General features: G+C 38.6%; 1 protein-coding gene across 3 annotated transcripts in view; it reads left to right on the top strand.

Moving 5' to 3' along the window:
* WIPF1 (WAS/WASL interacting protein family member 1) overlaps nt 1-12,942 on the top strand; it is a 136,841-nt gene that overhangs the window by 77,304 nt on the left and 46,595 nt on the right. The gene's annotated exons all lie outside the window — the stretch shown is intronic.

Raw genomic sequence — 12,942 nt, 5'->3', positions numbered from 1 at the left:
AGTTTTATAAGCTTCTCCCTAATTTTTTTGTTTTGTTTTGCTTTGTCCCATGATTTTTTTTTCCTGTTTGTCCTGGAAATCTAAGAGTGGAATATTAATACATTTCAATTTAGTTCTGTAATGTCAGGAATTTTTCAAAAAAAATGTTTTAAGTTGAACTGGAAAAAGAAAGGCAACAGCTTTCTTTCTTTCTGACACCTGTTTGATATCATCTTATCCAGGGGAAGGAAGTTATGATCTGAGGAAGAAGGACTTTGGGGAAGAAGAGCATCTTAGAGTCATGAGTGGGGTCAGGGAAAGCTTAGGACTGGTCTGAGGACCAGGGACAGAGGCCCAGGCTGGAGATAAATGAACCTGTTTTCCTCCTTTTCCCTCCATCGCTTCAAGTCCTTTCCTTTGAAGATTGGAACTGAAACTTTAGTTTAGCCACATTATGAACTAAATAGACTTTTGTGTGCTGAACTAGCAGGGTAGCAGTGAGTTTGTGTGGAAATGTTTCTCCAGTCAAAATGACTTTGGATCACTGTACACTAGCCTTAGTCTGCCTGAATTAGCCCTTCTCCTGGCATTGACCTCTGTGAGGCTATTCTGTATAATATGTGAGCAAGTCCTAATGAACACCTGCCCTGCACAAAACAGGGTAAACCCACTTTCCCTCCATCATACCAGCAACTCAAACATGAATATAACCTCTGTGGTGGGAGTGCTGTTTCGATCACTTTAGTATCCTCAGTACCTAAAACAGTCCTTGGCACATTATCGATACTAAGTATTGATTGAATGACTGCTGTGCTGGGAGCAGCAAGCCTCATCCATGGGTCATTAGTTAGCAGTGTTATTAAAATGATCATAGAAAATATTTTTATTTCAAAAAAATCTGCGTGTTTTCTATTTTGGCCAGAGAAAATGGCCAAGTTGATGAGTGTGGGGCAGGTCAAGGAGAAGGCAAGCAGTGATGGAGAGGAGCCTCAAAGTTGAAGAAGCTGATCGGGAAGGAGGAAGCTGCAGTGGTCTGAGAAAGCGCTAACTAATTGGCCGTAGCAAGATGCCTAAATGGCTACTTATTTGGCTTCCTAAGATACAGCAATCACCCAAAAGCCAAGAGCAGCACCCAGGTTGGGTTTTGATTAATCGTTGTTTTTTTTTATTTTGTTTGTTTGTTTTTTCTTGTTTCAATAGTGGTGGGGGTGAGGTAGAAAGAGACCATTTAGATTTATTTATTTTTTTTTAACTCTGTGCGTTTATTTTCCTAAGAATGTCCAGCAAAACGTAAACCACATGTGCTTTTGTACCTCAGGTCTTTGTGGTTTGTTATTCTCAAAATAGTCAATATTTAAATGTAGTCATGGAGCTGCTTTTTACAGAAGCCACCAGCTGATCATTTTGTCAGAATGGATCTGAAACAGTAGGAAATGGTCCAAAACGTTGAATTCAGCAGCTTCCATGTAGCATGGGAACAAGTTGTTTAGTCAGCACTGAGGGAAAATAAAAACTAAAACACCAAACAGTGGAGCTGATTACCTATGAGCACACCCTTTTCTCTTCTCAGTATTACCGCTGCATACATATTTCACGTTGAAGGAATTTACATGTGTCTGTCCCATTAGGAAACACTTCTTGTTGTCTTTTCTTCAGTCGATAGGGTATCCACTCCATTAGAGACAATTTGAAAGTGTTTTCCCAGTCAATCTTCTGGAGAATTCAGAGCAGCTGAGTGGGAGGGAAAAGTTCTTGGAGTAGCAAAATCAGCTGGGAATCAGGGGTAATTGAGTAGAACAAATTCAGTTTTGGCCAAGCCCCTGAAAAAAAGCAGGTCTGCTAAGGGGTAGGAGAAAGAAGCACCACAAGCATCTGTGAGACTTTTGGAAACAAAGTGAGATTGCAGGGAAGAAGCTGTGGTGGTCCACATACGCTTCCTCCCCCACCCCCCCAAAGAGAGAAAGAATTTATTACTAGGCAGTTAGTAGGCAAGCAGATGGCTGTAGACCCAAAATCTATCTCCCCAAGTTTGGGAGGTTCAAGGTTTTTATGGATTTTAACAACGGCAGATGAGGTCATTACAATTTCAAATAGAAAGTTCTAAGCAGAAATAGAGAAAATGTTATCATTATCATTTTGACAGGAGAATGTAACCGGAAAGAAGGGGAGGCAGAACTACCATTTCAGTACTAAAGATGTAAGCCAAAGGAAGGGAGACAAGTTATTTTTTAATAGAGTCCAGCCAATATGATTTACAGATGTCGGGCTGAAACTAGTTAATGGATCACTTCAGATTCTTAGTTAGCATTAGGGCCTTTGCCCTACAAGAAAATGACCTGATAAAGGGAGTTCAGCTCTTACAGTCACAAAAGCACAAGATAAGGGCTTTTACAATCATTTCTGATATTAGGACAGCTGAATTATAGTTTAGGGATATCAGGTATTTCCCTCTGTCTACTCCAGTATACCAGAAAGCAAAAAGGAATATGATTCAGTAATCAAAGTCATGCCTTAAATCCTAATTTCTCTGTTAAAATTCCTCCCTCTCATTTGATAATTATCTGTCAATCTTGAGGGACCACACATGCTTCTTTTTATTGTATGTTGTATGGTGGGGTCACATTTCATTATTTTTCTGTGTGAGTATCCCATTAGTGCAGCACCTTTTGTTGAATTTTTGTTTGCTTTTGTTTGTTTTGCTTGTTTTGTGTTTTGGGAAGTTTTATGTATCAGGAATTGATTGAACCTGTATCTCCTGCATGGCAGGCAAGAATTCTACCACTACCCTTGTACCGCCCCCCCCAACACGTACATGCTTTGGAATTATCAAGTTGCCTTTCATGACTTCAAACAGAGTCCAGGCACATGTGAACATTCCCAGAACACCAGGAATGAGGCTCTCAGCCTTGTCTGGCACAGTGCCCACTTTAAAAAAAATTTTTAAATTTTTATTGATATGTGTAATATATTCACATATCATGTAATCATCCAAAGTGTACAATCAGTGGTTCACAATATCATCATATAGCTGTGCATTTATTATCACAATCAACTTTTTTTACTTTTTCATGAAAAATAACATATATACAAAAAAGCTGCTCCAAGACACTGGAGACCAAAGAAATATCAATATAATGATTCAGCAGTCATACTCATTTGTTAAATCCTATCTTCTCTGTTATACTCCGCCTTCTCTTTAAATAACATATGTACATAAAAGCAATAAATTTCAAAACACAGCACAACAGCTAGTTATAGAACAGATTTCAGAGTTTGGTATGGGTCATAATTTCACAATTTTAGGTGTTTGCTTCTAGCTGCTCTAAAACACTGGATATTAAAAGAAATATGAATATATAGCAATACATACAGCAATCATACTCATTTGTTAAATCCTACCTTCTCTGTATAACTCCACCATCACCTTTGATCTTTCCCCACTCTTTAGAGGTATTTGGGCTATGCACATTCTAACTTTTTCATGTTGGAAGGGGCTGTTGGGATGGGGGATGGAACTAGTTGATGTTTTGGAGAGGCTGGCCCCTCTGCATTTCAGGAGTTATCTGGTCCAGAGACCTATCTGGAGATTGCAGGTTTCTGGAAAGTTACCCTAGTGCATGGAATCTTTGTAGAATCTTATATAACATCCTAGGTGTTCTTTAGGATTGAGTGCCCACTTTTTTTTTTTTTTTTTAATAAATGGGCAGGCACTGAGAATCAAACCAGGTCGCTGGCATGGAAGGAGAGAACTCTGCCTGCTAAGCCACCATGGCCTGCCCCCCCCTTTTTTAAAATAGGATGCCAACTTGTAATAACAAGATTTTCTAATGTTCCCTTCATATCTTCAATGAGCCTCATAAATAATTTCCCAAAAAGTCAATGTAATCTTCATTTGTAATTAAAAATAGAAATTGAAAAAAGTAATTTATGATAAAATAATTTCAATTTGTGATCATGTACAGTACATTAGATGACTAAATGAAGTGGTTGGGTGTTTGTATCTATGCCTAGATCCACCATGAACTCTGGTAAGAGTTAGAGGCTTAAACACCATGAGTGGCAGTGTCCCTGGGCATGTGATTTTCCATAAGGAGTGAACAATTAACAAAGCAAGTATTGAATTGATATGACAGTTGCATTAATGGAAAATTGATGCAATAGTAAAACAACACCGTACTTACTGTGAGTTTATATGTAATGTGGAATTAATTATGAGGGTCAGATAACTCATTTTTTTCACCAACATGAACGTCCAATAGGCCGTTGAAGGTCATCTGGGACTGTTCTTTGCTGAGTTGGACAGTCTGGTCCACTGCAGGTTGGACAGTATCCCTGAATCCCAGTAAGATTTCCCCATTTCCTGTGAGAGGTTGAGTCTACACCAACCTGGCCTGGTTTATGTGCAGGCAGACTGCCCCAGTGGGAGTAGTGGTGCACTGAGCCTTGCCTTCTGGGTTCACGTGAGTAACGTTGGCCCTAAAGGTGCAAAACTATATATAACCTTGTTCCTGAGACCTCCAGGTAGGGTTTTTCATTGTCTTTATGGATCTTTCCCACAGCATATAGTTGGAGAGTAAGTCTGAATAAACAATAATATAGCTATTGTCCCCATCCCAGAAATAATCGTAAAGGCGCTGTCCCAGCATACAAATCTAATAATTAGCAACCAAAGATACATGTAGCCATCTGCTTTTCAGTAACTTTTCCCTGAGTGTGTGTGCGCAGGTATGTATGGCAGGATGTGAAAATGGGGCTTTCCACCCATTTGCCCCCTGGGTTGTAAAAAACCTCTTTTTATCTCAATATGGGTTTTCCCCAGGGGACATTTGTATTGGATATTGGTGACCAACTGGGAAATGTTTGCACTCAATTAAATTACCTAAGAGAAGACATAAACATGAATAGTCTTTCCACATATGAAAAGCACTTCTCTTCCCGCAAAGTAATAAAGTTACTTATGGTGCAGCCTCAGCATTTTTTATTTGGTTTTGCTAAGCGTGCCTCTTCCCTGCCACACTGTCAGAAGGTTCTCCACTGTGTCGTCAGTACCTTGTGTATATTAGGCATAAAATACAGATTGTGGAACGTGAGTATGTACGCCCATTATGGGCATATTCTTTCTACATAGTCCTGGGAGATCTCTTTTTGCCAAGCCTGGATGTCAGCCCCTTTTTTTTCCAAGCTAGTCACCTGTCTATTTTCTGACTTAAATAAGAGACCCTGTCATATCCCTAACACTGGCAAATAGCCTTGCTTGCAAGAGAGAAGTGTTCTGTGTTGGCAGGTTCCCCATATTGTCTTTTTAAATGGACATATGAAGAAAAACAAGAGACTTCTTAGTTATTTTTGGAGGAGCAAATCCAGCACATTTATGCTCCACTCTGCCCCTCCAGAGCCAAGTGTGTGGCAGCATAATCATAATCTCAGGTAAACGAAGGATGAAACTGAACATGGAGGTGGATGCTTTTAAATTTCAATCATTCCTGGACCATGTACCACCCCCCAAAAAAATTCATTCACAAATATTTTGGAGCACCTGGTATATGTCAGATAGCATATAGCAGCTGAGAAGACAGCCGTGAACAAGGCAAATTCCCTGCCCTCATGGAGCTCCCTCTTTAGTGAGGAGGGTAGACCATACATAAATAATGTATAATATGAATGGAGTGAGGGGAGCAAGCCTTGTGAATATCAAAGAGAAGAGTATCCTTGGAAGAGGGAGCTGCAAGCACAGAAGTCCTAGGACTGGCGGGGTGGGGAAAGAGAAGTGGGAGAAGTCAATGAAGTAGACGAAAGTAGGGGAGTGTCAGATCATGGAGGGCCCTGCTGGCCATGGCAGAGACTTTAGATTTTATTCCATGTAATATGGAAAGCTGTCAGAAGGTTGTTTTTTGTTTGTTTGTTTTTAATTATAGAAGTTGCGGGTTTACAGAAAAATCATACAAGATTTCCATATACCCCCCCCCCATTATTAACACCTTGCTTTGGTTAAATTTATTACAATTGGTGAAATCACATTTTTATAATTGTACTATTAACTATGGTCCCTGGTTTAGCTTAGGGCTTACTGGTTGTATAGTGCAATTTCTTGGATTTTTAAAATCTTTTATCCTATTACCATATATACAATATAACATTTCCCCCTTTAACCACATTCAGAAATACATTTCAGTGCTGTTGTTTATGTTCATAATGTCTTCCTACCATCACCACTATCCATTATTAAAACATTTCAGTTGTTCCAAATAGGAGCTCTGTGCATCTTTTTTAAAGGAAACAAAAATAAAAGTAAAAAGAACACCCAAAGCATCCCATCCCTTCAGCCTCCCTATTGTTTATTTATTTTTCATCTTTTTTTCTTACTCCTCTGTCCTTACACTGGGTAAAGGAAGTGTCAGTCACAGGTTTTCACAATCACAGGGACAGACCTTAAAAGCTATTCAGTCATCTTCAATAATCAAGGCTGTGGTTGTTCCCTTGAACTTCAGGTATTTATGTGACACCTGAAACCCAGTTAAGGCTCTGAAGCTATCAAAGTCAACATTACCCCATACAGCACCTGTTAAAAAAGTTGAAAAAGTGATCAGACTTTGTCCACAGATATGAATGAAGCTGATCTGGATAGAACTGCAGTAAATCAGAATACAAGGTAAAGGATGATATGGTCTATATTTTAAAACTTCAACTTCTGTGTGAGACCAAAGGGAGAGATGTTTATTTGGTGTATAATTTATATTTTGGGTAGCACATTCTCTAATTTAACTGGTATGATCAGTTTATATGAGCACCATAATTACATGGAATCTTGAATAGGGAGTGAGATATTGTTGATTTGTTCAGATTAGTGTGATGCCCCCATACCTCTCAAAGTAATTTGGGCAAAGAAAGTATTTGCAAAATCCCCTAAGGGGACTGGGGAGAAAGAAGGAAAAAATAAGCTTCCCTATCTGAGGAATTCCTGATATTCTCACAAACAGTGGGGACAAAAAATTCAATTGGCTGAACCCTCGACCTTGGGGCTTGCCCCTATGAAACTTTTTCTTGCAGAGGAGAAGCTAAGGCTACTTATAACTATGCCTAACAATCACCCTCAGAGAACCTCTTTTGTTGCTCAAATATGGTCTTTCTCGCTAAACCAACTTGGCAGGTGAACTCATTGCCCTCCCCACTACATGGGACATGGCTCACAGAGGTATAAGTCTCCCTGGCAACATGGGACAGAACTCCTGGGGATAAGCTGGAACCTGATAGTGTGGAATTGAGGAATCCTTCTTGACCAAAAGGGCGAAGAGTGAAATGAAGCAAAATAAAGTTTCAGTGGTTGAGAAATTTCAAACAGAGTTGAAAGGTTATCCTGGAAGTTATTCTTACGCATGATATAGATATCCCTTTTTAGTTTATGGTGTATTGGAGTGGCTAGAGGGAAGTACCTGCAACTGTTGCACTGTATTCCAGTAGCCTTGATTTTTGAAGGCAGTTGTATACTTTTACAGTGTGACCATGTGATTATGAAAACCTTGTGGCTGACCCTTCCTTTATCCAGGACATGGACAGATGAGTAAAAAACTAAGGATAAAATAAATAAATAAATAATGGGGTGAGGGTATAAGGGGTAAAAATAATAGCATAGATTGCAATATTAGTGGTCAGTGAGATGGAGGGGTAAGGTGTATGGGATGTATGTTTTCCTTTTTCTTTTTATTTCTTGTTCTGGAGTCATATAATTATTCTAAAAACTGACCTTGGTGCTGGATACTCAACTAAGTGATGATATTGTGAGCCATTGATTGTTTACTTTGGGTGGACTGTTTGAAGTGTGAAGATATTGCAATAAAAATATTTTAAAATAAAATTGTCTGTATTTTAGAACCACACATACTCTTTGAGACCAATGGAAGAAAGGTTTATTTGGTCTCAAACTGAAATTTTCTACAGCACTGAAATTTTCTAGCTCATCCTATCTGAATAACTCATTTGAACAATTGAAACACAGGGAGCCCAGAATAAGAAAGATGTCCTTTAATCTTGTATAGCACAATATTATGCCTAGATACATCCTAGAGTATATTAAGCAGGTAATCAAAAATATTGGCAAAATCCCTTGAGGGATGGGAAAAAAAATATGAAACTATTAAACTTTACCATCAGGGAATCCCCTGATACTGTATGAAACTTTAGGGACTCCCAAATCAATAGGCCATGCCCTTGATCTTGAGGCTTACTCTTGTAAAGGTTATGTAGGTAGCAGAGGAGCTTGGATTACCTATAGGTATGCCAAAGAGTTACTTCTGGAGGACCTCTTTTGTTGCTCAGATGTGGCCTCACTCTCTCTAAGCCCAACTCTGCAAGTGAAATCATTGCCCTCCCCTCTTTGTGGGACATGACATCCAGGGGTGAAAGTGTTCCTGGTGGCGTGGGAGATGACTCCCATGGATGAATCTGGCCCTGGCACCTTGGGATCAACAATTCCATCCTGACCAAAAGGAGGAAATGAAATATAACTAATAAAGTATCAGTGGCAGAGAGAGTTCAAATAGAGTCAAGAAGCTACTCTGGAGGTTGCTCTTATGCAAACTTCAGTTAGGCATTGCTACCTATCATAACCTGTCAAACCCCAACCAGGATCATTCCAGCCAATCCTAAAGAACACCTAGGGCAATATATCAGATTCCACAAGGGTTCCATACACTAGTGTTACTTTCCAGAAACCTACAACCTCCAGATGGGTCTCTGGACCAAATAAGCCCTGAAACCTAGAGGGCCCAGCCTCTCCAGAACATCACAAGGTTCCATCTCCCTACCCCATATTATTGACAGACCCTTCCAAATAGGCAAAATTAGAATGGCCATAGCCCAAACACCCCTAAAGAGAGGAAGAGAAAGATCAAAGCTGATGGTAGAGTTATACAGAGAAAATAGGATTTAATGGATGAATATGATTGCTGAATCATTAAACTGATATCTCTTTTAGTCTTCTGTATCTTAGAGCAGCTAGGAGTAAAAACCTATAATTGTGGAATTGTAACCCATGCCAAACTCTGAAATATGTTCTACAACTAATTATGGTACTGTGCTTTGAAATGTGTTACTTTTTTGTATATATGTTATTTTTCACAAAAAAAGAAGAAAAGTCAATTGTGATGATAAAAAAGTATTTATACCTTCTAGCCTCCCATGTTCTGGAGCAGCTAGAAGGAAAAATCTGAGAGGATTGTATAGTAGCCCATGACAAACTCTGGGATCTGTCCTGTAACTACTTGTTGAAGAGTGCTTTGAAAACTATTGCTTTTTTATTTCTTTGCTTTATATATATAAATATTGTATTACACAATTAAAAAGTTAAAAAGAAAAACTAATCAGGTGGGCCACAATGGCTCAGCAGGCAGAGTTCTCACCTGCCATGCCAGAGACCTGGTTCGATTCCCGGTGCCTGCCCATGCAAAAAAAAAAGGTAATCAAACCCTGAAAATAGAAAATAATACAAATGTATTTACCTAAAAAATATCTATCAAGCTACAGAATTACATTCTTTAAGAAACAAAAATTTGAAAGAGGCGCAGTTTTAACACTGGCTATTAAAATAATTTAATATATAACTTTATTGGAGTGATTTTATAGTCTGTTTTTATAATATATTCATGACCTGTTTAATCTATTATGCATAATAATGCAAATAAAAACACTACTGTTAAAAGAGACAGTGGCCTATAAGTTAAATATAAACTTACTAAAATCAGTGTGTTAAAAAAATAAGAATAAGCCTATTAGATTACAATTCTGAAGATTTTTGTTTTTTTGTTTTATAGTAACACACACATATATATAGATAAAACATAAAATTTGCTATTTAAGCCATTTTTAAATATATAGCTCGGTGCACTTCAGGGTAAATTAATTATATTTACCGTCACCACTAGCCCCTGGGAGTTTTGAGTCCATGAGTTTTTTCTGAGCCCTCAGTGGTGCTCAAATGAAAGTATTACATACTACAGTCTCTCAGAGGATTTACGTACTCTACTAGGATTATTAGCAGTAAGACTCCAGAAAGGAAAAGCCAATTTAGGTCTTCAGTCCTACTATCCACAAACGCAAGGATATCTAGTCAATGTCCTGCTTTAAGAGATGGCTCCAGGCAGAATAAACTCTACTTAGCCCTGAAAATACAGTCTAAAGGTGACTCTGGGCTACTCAAGACTTTCACAGGACTGACACTGATTGAGCATCCAGGTGTCATCCAGACATCCTGTGGAGAAAAAGATGAGTAAGGCAGGGCCCTTTCCCATCAGGCTCTCACCATCTAGAGTGGTGCTATGCAGTATGTGGTGGCTGTTGAGCACTTGAATTGTCACCAGTGGGAAAATATACACCACCAGTTTTTGAAGACCTAATATGGGAAAAAATGTAAAAATCTCAATAATTTTTGTTTTGATTAAATGTGATGATAATATTTTTGAGAGGTGTTAAATAAAACATTACAATTTCACTTTTTCCTTTTACTATTTTCAGTATGGCTGCCAGAAAACATAAAATTACACATGCGGCTTAAATTATATTTTTATTGGGCAGCGGTGATCTAGAAGGAAAGGAGGGTTGTTTTGTTTTGTTTCTTGGTTAGTTAGTTGGTTGAAATTCTGATTTTTATTCTTTTGTTGCTACTATTAATGAGTCTCAGATTTTGAGAGTTGGGATCCTTTTCTGGAAGGAATTACTTGAGTTCTGAACCATTATAGGCAAGCTGTCATCTCTATCCTGTTGCATACAACAGCCACAGAGATCATTTTGGGAACACAAAGATAATTTCTATCAATTCCCAGGACTGAGCAGATTTTTACAGAGTGAGCACATCTCTTTAACAGCTTCTAGTGAATGAAAATGGGAGTGAATCATGAAGTCTTTTTCATCTTATTATTTTCTAACTTTTTATAATGGAAATTTTCAAACGTATATGAAAAGTAAACATAATAGTATAACATAATGCCATATATACTCCTCACCCATCTTCAAGAATGATCATTTCAAGGCCAGTTTTGTTTCACTTATCTCTCTGCCCATTCCCTCCATTTTCCATATTATTTTGAAGCAAACATAGATATCATATCATTTCATCAATGAATATTTCAGTATGTGTCTCTAAAAATTCCGGACTCAAAAAAAAAATGTAACCACAATGACATTATCACACCTAGAAAATTAACAGTATAATCTTAATATTATTAAATAGCCAAGCAATCATCAAACTTTCTGTCTTCTTGCATTTTGATTGTTTGTTTGAATCAGAATCTAGGTAATGTCATTGGGTGCTATGTTGCATTGGGTGCTATAGCCCTTAGGTTGCAGGCTCATCTTGCAACTCTTCACTGTACTGGCCATACTCTCAGCCTACATGTTTACAAAGTGGCTGGTTATTAGACCAGCCCTAGTCCACATACCTTAGGAAAAGTCTCTTTACATCTCATTGATTCAGAAATAGTTGTGTGCTCATTCACAGCCAATAATTGCACCACAGATCTGCAAGGCTCTAGTTGGCCAAGGCTGGTCACTATGCTTTCTGAGAGTCAGAGTGGTGTTAGCCCAACTGAAACCAGAAGATGGTAGAGTGTAGGATCTAGTAGATCGCCCTACATCTTGGGCTGCTACTGTGATTCAGGTGAATGGTTGCTGGGCAGCCCAAAAGCAACATGTTTATACTCTGTTTACTTGTCCAACATTCACACACACTTATCTTTCTGTACATACATAATGCTTCCACATAATAAGCTGCTGTCTCCAAAGGGAGACAACAAATCCAGCTCAAAGTCCAGACTCTCCATACTGTTCTCATTCAGCACTGGATAGAGTGTTTCATGGTCCAGTGGCTAAATTATTTGTGACCATCCTGAAACTCCCACTATACTATGTGAAGGGAGAATAATGGAGGAATTTTGCAATTAAGCTTCCATTTGGGAAAGAAGAGGATGAAACATTGTTCACCAGTCTCTAGCATATTTTATAACTCACAGAACAAACTCTGCCTATGCTGGCAGTGAAATAACTGAGTTCTTTGCTTCTGCTCTCTGGGAACATGTCCTCTATCGTTTCTTCCAGAGCCATCTCTGTCACGAGGGCTGTACCTCTTCAGTAGCCCACTTCCTATTGTTCTGGCTTCAAGGACCTGGGGATTGCCTTGAGTATGAGCAATCATAAACAATTGATCAGACATGGATTTTATCCTGTAATTCAGACTCCCTTAAAACTTAATAGGCTTTTAGGCTTTCTCCAGACCCTGAACGCCATTGACTAGTTTCTAAAGCTCTAGGTTGTATTGAGTCATTTTTTTAGTGGAACCAGGCCTTGGCAGTTTTGTCTCCTAGCAACAAAATCACTTCCCATGTCCAAATTTTGTGGCCTCCATCTTGGCCTCCAATTTGGTACAATTTGAAACAATGGCTTAAGATTATGGAGCCACTGCTAATTTACTCTTTGCCCCTGAAATGGATCCCAGAATATTACAATAAGACTAACTGTCCTTTTTCTTAGACAAGACAGTGTTATAGAATACCTTTGGAGGGGCATAGGGAATGCGGCTTCTCCTGTGTTCCAAACTTATTTCCTGAAATGATTCTTACCTTCCTGACCCTAACTTTAGCGTAGTGTAGAGAATTTGGATGATCCAACCAAGAGGCTCTAGATTATTTTACTCTCAACCATCTTATTTGCAGATCACTAACTAAAAAGGCCTCTGTTAACAAAGCCATGTTTTCCCCTTTGTGGTTCCAGTCCATTTTGTCCTAAGTGTCTCTCTTCCCTATGGATCACATTGAAGATCACAGAAAATAGCCAGCGCACTCCAGCATTCTCAGTTTTTTTGTTTGTTTGTTTACCAAATTCTTTTTGCTGCTGCTGCTGCTGTTGTTGTTGGCTTTTAACAGTGGGAATTTATTAGCTTACAAACTTATAATTCTCAAGTCATGAAAATGTCCAAAT

This window comes from Tamandua tetradactyla, chromosome 3 (genome assembly GCF_023851605.1).
Source record: "Tamandua tetradactyla isolate mTamTet1 chromosome 3, mTamTet1.pri, whole genome shotgun sequence".
NCBI classification, from domain to species: domain Eukaryota; kingdom Metazoa; phylum Chordata; class Mammalia; order Pilosa; family Myrmecophagidae; genus Tamandua; species Tamandua tetradactyla.
This window is presented reverse-complemented; position numbering and strand designations above follow the sequence as displayed.